Source organism: Tenebrio molitor, chromosome 3, assembly GCF_963966145.1.
Source record: "Tenebrio molitor chromosome 3, icTenMoli1.1, whole genome shotgun sequence".
Classification (NCBI taxonomy): domain Eukaryota; kingdom Metazoa; phylum Arthropoda; class Insecta; order Coleoptera; family Tenebrionidae; genus Tenebrio; species Tenebrio molitor.
In genome coordinates this window covers 28,285,250-28,295,263 of record NC_091048.1, presented here as the reverse complement: position 1 = coordinate 28,295,263, position 10,014 = coordinate 28,285,250, and the positions used below count along the sequence as shown (strand labels likewise).

The following is a 10,014-nucleotide window of genomic DNA, read 5'->3' as shown; positions in this document are numbered from 1 at the left end:
GAAGAACCGAGTTCGTTATTTTCTTTGACGAACGGCAATTTGACAATAAACCTTCCCTGATAATCACGTTTGTGGTTACTTAAGAAGTGTGTTTCGCACAAATCTTCTTGTGGTGACCAGTTACTTTTTGATTTGTATTCTTCAATTTCCCAAAATTTTTGAAGTTGGCTTTCGACTGTGTTGTTCGTAATCAAGGTTATGTTACTGACGTTTGTTAGCGAGTTTTTCGAGATTTCGCCGCCAACCAACCAGCCGAGAGATGTTTCTATCAGGTGGGGTTGTCCCGGTACTGATATTTTTCCTGAACCTAATAATTTCCAGAACAGTCCGGCCCCAAGTAATAAGTCTATTGGAAATGGTTTATAGAAATTAGGGTCCGCTAACTGAATATCTTCCGGAATGTTAATGTTTAAATTCTTTACAGAATACTCAGGAATATTTCCAGTGATTTTTGGTAAAACTAAACACGAAATTTCTGACGAAAACGTATTTACTCGCGATTTTATTGTTACCGTAGTTGATTGCTTTGAAGTGATAATTTTTTGATTTATTCCTTGTATGGAAATATTATTGTTACTCAAGTTCAACTTTAATTTTTTCGCTAAAGATTCCGTTATTATGTTGTTTTGCGAACCTACGTCCAGCAAGGCACGACATTCATGGAAATTATTTTTATCGTTTTTGACATAAATTAATGCCGTCGAAAGCAAAACGACCATCTGTGGTCCGTTACCCTTTTTCAGTTCGTTCACTCGAGGAGTTGCTAAATTACACGTTCCTTGTTCAATTGAATTTAGGACAACGTCTTGTTGGTGAAGAAGACTGTTATGGTTTTGATGGCAATATTTGCATTTGAATTTAGACTTACAATCCGCTGTTGAATGATTCGGTCTTAAACAGTTTTTACACAAATTTCTGTTATTAACATTTTGAATTTTGTCATGGTGCGAGAGATTCAAAAATTCTGCACATTTGTAAATTGTATGGGTAGGATTTCTGCAGTAATAACATGAAAACTGTTTGTTATCTACCTGAATCTGAGTCGCTGAGCATGCTTTGGTGTCTTTACTCGCGTTGGGATTGCATTTTGATGAAGTGGGCTGTTTACTCACATTGAATTTGTTTAAATTTTCTAGAGCTTCTAGAGTTAGACATCTTTGTTCTAAAAATTCGATTAAGCTAGTTAATGCTGGAACTTCAGTTTTTAATTTGGACTGCCATTCCCGATTCGTTCCGTAATCTAATTTTTCGATTATTATCGGCACTAATAAGGCGTCCCATTTGTCCGTTGGTTGTTTCAAAATTTTTAACGCTTCTATATTAGTGTTGACATCATTAATTAATTGTCTCAATGCCGTATTTGAGGCTTTCGAAATTTTATGAATTGATAAAATTGAATTGACATGTTCTTGAACGATTAATCGAAGATTGTTGTATCGTTTTTCGAGAAGCTCCCACGCTACTTGGTAGTTACCTGACGAAATTGATAATGCTTCTACTGTACTGAAAGCATCTCCCTTTAAACATGATTTCAAATAATGGAATTTTTGACAATTATTTAAATCCGTTCTCGTATGTATTAAAGTTTGAAACGTGTCGTGGAAACTAGTCCAGTTTGAATAGTTTCCGGAAAAGCTTGGTAGATTTAGATCCGGTAGTTTTACCGATACTTCTGATGGCGTTACTACTGGTTGCGATCCGTTTTCCGACGCGATGGATTGTTTATCTACAAATTTAGCTATTTTTGCTAATAAATTGTAATAAAGAGTTTCAAAATTGATCCATTCGGTTGCAACTGCTTTGCTTTGGTCGCGAGAGGTACTGAGAGGTTCGATTTCCGATTGAATTTTATCGAACTCTTTGTACGCCGATATTAAGTCGGGTCTACGTAATCTTAGTTGATCCAAATCATCACCTTCCTTGAAATTGTTTATTATTTCTTTCATTCGATTCAATTTGGCTTTTATTCTATCACGCTCGACGGTTAACTCCGCTAAGTCCGGCATTGTCGCAATTTTTTATACGAAGAAAATACTAATTGATTGATTGACTTCAAATTATACGGTACAACGCAAGAATCCAGGGGGTAATTTGGAGGGTTGAAGGGGGAAGAACCACTGACCTTGTGCCGTCTCCTACGTCTTGGTGATGAACTGCTTTTTCCTTTTTGATTGAATGACTTCTTCGATTTCTGTTTTTGCGGGTTCTTGGTATCCTGATTCGGGTGGGTTTTTTCGTAATCCGGCTCGAAGGACCAATGTTACGTATGATGTCGATATTGAAGTTCTCGAAGGACCGTTTTAGTTTGTTTAAGGTATAAACGTTTGCCAAAGGGCCGTGAATTGAAACGACGTGTTGTTTCGTGAGATGTTTAATGTTATCTGTTACTTATCTGTTTGTTCTTACAAAAACTGACTAGCAAAAAAGGAGCTGCACTGCTGGCAGGTAGGGACGATATGAAAAATTTAACATGAGCTCAACCAGATATCGTCAGGAGATTTTTGAGTGACGGCTCTTCCACGACGCTCTTTAATCAACCGGACCGACGAATTCAAATCTGTTTTTGTCGGGGTTTTTTTCCGGTGGGGTTGGAGTTTTTCGAGGGTTCGGCTCGATCTGGCCGATTTCTATAAAAAAGACTCAATTGCTTGCAGTTCCGCTGCGAACGCAGGAGGGAATAATAGTTTTTGACAGTTTTTATTGACGTCCTGTACGCTAGTTGCGGATGTGTTCGACCTGTCATGGCGCTTGCAGACACAAGGGGAGAAGCCTTTGAGGTTCTTACGGTCGAAAATTGCTCAATTATCGATGGTTTTCTAACAGTTTTTTAACGTTTGTGCGATTCGTTACGGCGAGAGTGAGACGGATGCGAGTTATTTATTTTTTTTTAAATGGCAATTCTTAACGAAAATTACAACAATCAAATAGGAGATCATAAACATGGTTCATTTGTGATGAAAATGACCAATGATTTGCTTCTATTTAATTAGAAACGCACGATTTTTTGCCGTTTGTATCATAATGCGAACTTAGATAAAGTCTCGCAGTCGGATGCAGTAAATGGATGTAAATTATGTACCGGAAAATAGCTTCGATACAGTGAATGAATAACAACAAATCCAAAACAAATGTCTCAGTTATTAGAAATTCCAAAAATAATTTATCAAATACAATAAATTCATAGAGAATTATGACGTTTATAAAAATTTATCGATAGAACTTTGAATAAAGCTCGTTAATCTGGAAAAAAGTTAGAGTTTAATTTTCTTTGCAAAACCTACTTAGTAATAACAATAATAATAAACATAATGTAATTACTTGTCCATAATATTCCTATCTTACAAAAATCAAGTGTTTCATATTTCTTCATCTATGGTCACGCGATGTACCTATGTTATTTACGCCACGGGTCAGGTAATCATTTAATTTGCCACACAACGTATGGTAAAACATGTATTACCACACGGCGCACTTATGTCTTTCTTTACACGAAATCGGGCTGCGGTCTTGTTGTGCAAACTTCATATTATGCGAACGATGGTAAAATCTATACCTCACTAGTTACGTAAATAACCATTACAAGATTTTTTACATATTTCTAAAAGAAGAAAAGTACGGTGTTGCAGTATATGCTCAATACATATTTTGAAAAAATTACAATTTATTTTTCAAAGGAGACGATACAAAATTTCTAGGAATAAGATATAAAAATTTATACCTAATTTTTTTAACTCCATTTTAAGAAAGTAGTTTTTTAATCAATGTTATCTGTCTGAAGTGGGTTATCTTTTTGGGAGTTTGAAATAAATAAAGTTTAAGTATATGTGCAATTTTTTTATACAGGGTGTCTCAGCTAAAACTTTCGAGCCTAATATCTCAGTTATTTGCCAACGGATTTTTATGAAATTTAAAATGCAGATATTTTAGACCGTGAAGGTTCAATCAGTAATAATAAAATTACCTCAAGTTAAAAAATGTAATTTTAACATATGTTTGCTTTATCGAAAATTATGCGCGATTATTATTAGATTGTTAAACATTAAAAAATAGGGGTCTACACAAACAATTAAGTAAATCACTTGTCTGATTCAACGAAAAGATTAGATTTTGTCGTTAAACATTTAATGTAAAATTTGAAGGTATTTGAGCAGTTACCTTTTGAAACAATTGATGATTAATTTCCAAGCAACATTTTGTACACCCTTTAAAGTCTGTCAAAATTGGGCGCGCTTTATTAGAAACGTCAAATTGTGAAAATTTATTGAAAATACCCTAAAAGTAGACTACAGCGGCAGAAATTTCAATATTGTTGAAAAAAGAAAAAATTTTGCCTGTTAAGAGTGTCGTAACAACTTCAATGACACAGTGCGTTTTCTCGTGGAACACTGTCCAAATGTAGGCTTTACAAAATGTAAGGTTAAGAGAGTCGTCAATTTATTTGAAGACACAGGAAGCGTACGTGAACTAAATTACCTTGCTAAAATATCCCAATCGTGTTTTAGTCCTTTATTAAGAATTAAAGCATCCAGTATAATAAATTACGTCCAAATGTTGTCTAAGGTTAGCAAGATAAACGTCAAATATGTCACCTGCGCTTCTGCGAAAAGGGATGACCAAAATTCTGCAAAATTGCGCGTTTGTTTCATACGCGTCTACGTTTTTGCATTTGCAGCCACAGTTTTTTGCTTTTTTCTTGCAAACCAGACGTCTCTCAAGGACGAGTTTTTCCCTACAGCATTTTTTATTGACGTTCCATTTTTTATGTAAATCTTAATTGATTCAACATTTTAAAAAGGCATGTAAAAATTACGTTTTTAAGACTTGGGTGATTGCATTAATGGGATTTTATTCTTCACCGTCTAAAATATCTGCATTTTAAATTTCACAAAAATCCGCTGGAAAATAACTGAGTTATTAGGCTCGAAAGTCTTAGCTGAGACACCCTGTGTAGCTTTTTTGACGCATGGGATTGCAACGTCAGCTGCTCTCATGTAAATTTCCCACTTCTAAAAAACGTAGTGCTTTATACAAGCGTTGCAAAAATAAGTGTTTTTTTTATAAATTATGTAGTTGAAATTATGTATTAGTTCAGTATTTTGAAATGAATCAAAACTGAGTCAGGAGAGTGCAACTTTCACATTTTTTACGTATAGCGAAAACAAATTTTATAGGAAAATTATGCATTGTTTCCTCATTATAATGAAGCTCCAAACACCCTGTAAATCGCAAACACAGCACAATAAATCAGGTGAACTAGATTCACTACCCGGCGGCGAAGATTTTCATCATAATCTGCGCACCTCACCTATTATTAACGCCCACAGTATTTAACATCACCGTAAAACGTCCATTCCGCCATTATTTTTTAACACCATAAAATGCAACTCCGTCTATCCATCGCGTACGTAATTTATTCCCACCAATTTGTCTTATTGATCACTTTCGAATAATTAAATTCACACTAGATCGCTCATCAAAACTTACCACCCTCGGTTCTGTTTGAAAATCAACGGCTTAATTATTCGCATTTGAATTTCAAATCGTCGATTAAAACCATGAAAAATTAAGAAAAGTCTCATTTACATACAGGTGAAGTTTCCAGTGTAATTTTTCATAAAATCCGGTTGGAGACACATTCGGACGATTAATTAAAACCGAAATGAATGACGTGACGAATTTAATGAAAAACTAAATTGAATTTAATTAAAAATAACGCGTTTAATCATCGCTAATACGAGGGCGGGTCCGGAATAATCTGCCTAGTGTTTGTCGAGTAGGTCGCGTTATTAACCGCCCGCCAATAAAACCAACTTTTAATTTGTCGACAACAACGAAGAGTGAAGGACAGGTTCTGGTTTGATTTTCGAACGGGTAGCCGATTGGTCGAGGAGCGCCACGTCAGCGAAACTCGGTCGCTGATTGAACAAAGAATGCTGGTTTGAATTTCGCGCGAATCGCTGATTGGTCCAAGAGCGTCACATGTGCGAAGCTCAGCTGCTGATTGATCAAGAAGTGAAGGTCACGTTCTGGTTTGAATTTCGCGCGAGTCGCCCCGATTGGTGCAAGAGCCTCACGTGTGCTAATCTCTAGTGCTGATTGATGATGTTTTTGGCGCGCAGTTTAAATAAAGAGAGGGGGGAGATGTTGAAAATGGAAATGTCGTAGATGCTGTGTTTTCGTTTGGAACAAAACTCGTTCCCCCGTCCGCAGCCACTATATTTCACGGACAAAATAAGTTGAATAGCCCGTGTTCCTGTCAAACATAAAGATATTATCTCGTCGGCCATAAAAATAGTCATCTTTATGGAAAACATAAAGGTGTAAAAGTGTCGAATATATTCTGAAATATTATAGTCGTTTGACTGCAAACAAATGACAAGGGAAAATAATGTCGCGAACACACAACGCATCACGGTCGCTCTGGGGAAATACGCTTCTCCCATCTTTCCCCCGGTTTCCCGACGATTTGTCATTCCGCAGTGGAGGGCTTTCCGCCTCCGCCGAACATAAAATAAAACCGCCGTCTCTTCGCGCCCAAAAAAAAATTGGTAACAGCACCGGCGGCCCTTTTACCGAAAAATTCGAATTCGCGCGCCAACGCGACGTCGCCTCCCATGGAATTAGCCATTATTCGACACTATTTATTCGTGGGATTAGTTTTAATGGGCTTTTAATGCTCGGTTTGGGGCGCGGACCGTAATCTGATACTCGGACCGGACATGGATGGCCGATTTACGTGACATTTCCCAAAGACACACATGGACGATTTATGTGAGGTTGCGTCACCGTCTAGAACGAGGCGAGAACGAAAATAGAACTGACCGAAAAAAATTGGACGATTTGGGAATGAAAAAAAAAATGTGTGCCCCGGGTGAGGATCGAACTCACGACCTTAAGATTATGAGACTTACGCGCTGCCTACTGCGCTACCGAGGCTTGGAAGTAGCACATCCCCTACAAGATTAAATCGAAAGGTCCTGTGTAAATTCCAAAATATTTGTAATTTATTAATTAATGTATTAATAAATCTGTTATTTACCTTGCAAAAAAATAACGAACAACTATATATTTCCCACAAATACCGTTCACGTGGTTTGGGCAAAAGGGGAGGCCATGATTTATTTTTTTAATGTTGGACACGCTGTTTGAATTCCGTCACTAAAGTGACTTATCAAAATTAACAGAATATCTTGCTGAATTTCAACAATGCATTAGGCATTGACGCTATTTATAATCTCAAACTTAGAAAAACATAACCTAATTCAACAACTACCAAATTAAATGCAAAATTTTCATTGCCCTCCATTATGTCAAAACAACGTATGTAAATGCATTTTATTTTCAGTCTTTTCTGATTCTCTTCTTTTTTCCAATACTTACACTGTACAATCTGTTCCTTAGATACATTGACAGATAGTTAGTTCATTGGTAGAATCTTTTTTTGAATTTATAAAAAGGAAAACCAAAAAATCATTTGAAAAATTCAAATGAGAGCGCAATGAGAAATGATCCAAAAAAATGTGTAGTGTAAAGACAGATTCAGAAATTGATTGATTTAAAGTGACAAGAGAAAATTGCACGAAATGTTGAAAGTATGAAGAAGAAGATTATGTGTAAAGCAAGAATCGGTATGGGAAAAAGAGAAAAACGAGTTAAAAGCAATACAGCGAGAATTACCTAAGGATGACGTTTTAAATAAATAAAGACGTTTTAGAAAAATAGAGAAAAAGGCTAATATGCTCTAAAGGAAAGAAAATTCAGAAAATTTAAAAACATAATTAGTGATTGGATTACCTAAAGAAGAAAGTTGGAAAGAATATAGAAAACGTGGAGGGAGAAAAGGCAAAATATAATATGAATTAAACTGGGCAAGAGACGAAAAATATATAAAATGAAAGCAAGGCTGGAGGATGAAGATTAAATGAAGATGAAAATGAAAATGATAAATCTGAACTAAAGGACATGATGAAAACGGTAAAAAAGATAAATAGGTATGTATTAAAGAAAGGACGATTAGAGTAAAAACAAATATAAAAACAAAAATATGAAAGAAGAGACATAAAACAAAACAAAACATAATATTTAAGGACGTAGATTGAGGGAGGCATATGACAGAAATCTGTAATAAGGAACGCAGAATAATGCAATATGTGATAAGAAAATGTGAAAAACTGAAAATGAAATAAAAGTGTAGATGCGAAAAGTGCAAAACAAGTGAGAACTTGGAAAGGAATTGACAGAGATGAAATGCTACAGAAATAATTTTGTAAACTGTTTGGTGTAAAAGAAAAATGAAATATTGATAAAGAAAAAATGTTACTTTGTGTAAAATGCATTTATGTTGTTTTGGCATAATAGGAGGCCATGGAAATTTTGCATTTAATATGGTAGTAAAGCTGTCTGTTGAATTTGGTTATGTTTTTTTAAGTTTGAGGTTATAAATAGCATCAATGTCTAGTGCATTGTTGTCAGTTTTACTATTGTGTAATAGAAGAATACTCAGATATCGCGGGAAATTCAGACATGTTACGTTCATTTTGATAGGTCCGCATGTCAAGCGGAAATCAGACAGTGTGTCCAACGTTAAAAAATAAATCATGGCCTCCCATTATGCCGAAACAACGTGAACGGTGTTTACACTCCAGAATGTTTTTATCCAATATTTTATCAGTTTCCTGTTTTCTCCATGAGCGACATAATATTCTGTTTTATAAAAGACCACAACTAGAACACATTTACCTTAGAAATATTATTGATGACTTTGTTTATGTTATTGGGATGAAGAGACTGTAGGACTGTTGAGAAAATGAATCGTAAAATAATCCTGGGTGGTTGCGGTTTTACGAAAGCAATTTTATTTAATTTGTTTTGTGATTGTTTACAAACAGCGAACCAGTAGCGAGGCAATATTATAACAAACTACATTAGATATAGTGTGCAGTACGCCGTGATCTACATGCTACAGACAAAGCGACATGGTCGCGAGCTTACGAAGAAATAATAATCTAAAAAAAAAATATCGTTAAGACAGCAGATCCAACATTTACTAATAATAAGCAAAATTTGTGAATTTCAGATTTCTTTCATCTTTTTTTTGTCTTATCCTAAGGTAATTTTGGTAAAATAGTTATTTTCTGGTAGCTATCAGCCCGAGTTTGAAGCACGAGGCGTTAGCCGAGTGATGCAAAACAGGCCGAATACCTGAAAACTGACAACGCACGAATATTGAATAACGTTTTTCGTATTCTTTTGGGCAAAGTCTTAAAAATAATTATTTATCGCTTTGTAGATTTTGGCAAGTGCTTTTCTTTCTAATTTGTCTGTTAGTTATTTATTACGCGTGCTGGGCGCAATTATGATTTATTTCTTTTATAGTGTTTGGACGTAATTATGTAGAAAATAACATGTTTTCCTGCTCCAGACGCTCTGAAAATTGCCACGTAACGAGTGCAAATTTCTAAATACGACATAAATAATCGATGTCCGACAATTTGTGGTCTCGGCCGGTATACATAATAAATTTCACGCGTAACAACTGTCTGCCAACACGAAGATACCCATCTAACTCCTGATAAATTCGTATTTATGCCATGCATCAACGTCGCGTTCTGTTCGCGCTTGATCCGCGAAAGCTCGCTTTTCATATTTAATCCATCCATCAGTTTTCCACCACTGTGGTCTGGTCTGTCCACCTGTTCGGGCATTTTTCCCGGGGACCACCCCGGACCCGACCCGACCTCTCCGAACCCGAAAACACAAATCCTCCATGGAATTAGAAACTTAATGACGCGTATTATTACCCGTGGCCCTATCAATCCGTGTTCTAACGGTCGCCCTGCAAAATTCCAATTTTGGACGGTGGCCATAAAATGTTTCCACAAGCACCGCCAGACTCGACGACATCGAAGCGGCGTGGAGCGCCCATCCACTTAGCGGGACGTGCCAGAACGGGGAACAGATGTCGGGGTGGGCCCTACGAGGGGATGCGATTAGATAAATCGTGGGTTACAAATG

General features: G+C 36.2%; 1 non-coding gene across 1 annotated transcript; it reads right to left on the bottom strand.

The window, feature by feature from the left end:
• Positions 1-6,863: 6,863 nt before the first annotated feature.
• TRNAM-CAU (transfer RNA methionine (anticodon CAU)) lies at positions 6,864-6,936 on the bottom strand. Its single transcript has one exon. It is a non-coding gene; the product is annotated as a tRNA-Met (tRNA).
• Positions 6,937-10,014: the final 3,078 nt, after the last annotated feature.